Consider the following 833-nt stretch of genomic DNA (forward strand, 5'->3'; position numbering starts at 1 on the left):
CTACTAATGGCGCACCGTGGGGTTGGTGCGTCATTAGTAGTTCAACTAGTAATGGCGCACCACTCCCACGATGCGCCATTACTAACTTGGCCACCACTTCCACCGAATGCACCCCCCTGGACCGTCTTTTCAGTTAAAAAAAATAAACAAAAATGATGGAAATGTCAAAAAAATAAAAGAAAATAAGTTTCCTATGTGATATGTGGTCTAATTGTTGTGAAAGTTTACAAATATGAATTTCGACTTTATTTGCAAAATATCTCGAGAATTTGTAAAATGGGCATAACTTTTGCGTACGAACTCGGATGAAAAAGCTTTTTATATGAAAAATCATCTACTCGAAAAGTTACATCCGATTTTAACCGGGGGAACCTCGTTAAACATTTTCAAAATCCTCAAAAACCTAACAGAAAAAAGATACGGGGCTTTTAAGATCTAGAGAGGCAAAAAAATTCAAACTTACTAATGGCGCACCTGCTCATGGTGCGCCATTAATATCTTCCCGCTTTCAAAATTCAAAATAAGTCAACAAAATAAAAATAAAGTTACTAATGGCGCACCTGCCCATGGTGCGCCATTAGTATCTTCCCGCCTTCAAAATTTAAAATAAATCAAAAAAATAAAAAAAAAGTTAGTAATGGCGCACCCGCCATTACTATGTCGTATATATGGCTGGGCGCACCTCCTCCACTCCACCTCTCCTCCACTCCATCTCCTCCTCTCCTCCACTCCATCTTCCCTTCTCTCCTCCACCATACTACCCTCCTCCTCTCCGGCGACCTCCTCCTCCTCCTCTCCGGCGACCTCCTCCTCCTCCTCTCCGGCGACCTCCT

Source organism: Triticum dicoccoides, chromosome 6A, assembly GCF_002162155.2.
Source record: "Triticum dicoccoides isolate Atlit2015 ecotype Zavitan chromosome 6A, WEW_v2.0, whole genome shotgun sequence".
Classification (NCBI taxonomy): Eukaryota; Viridiplantae; Streptophyta; class Magnoliopsida; order Poales; family Poaceae; genus Triticum; species Triticum dicoccoides.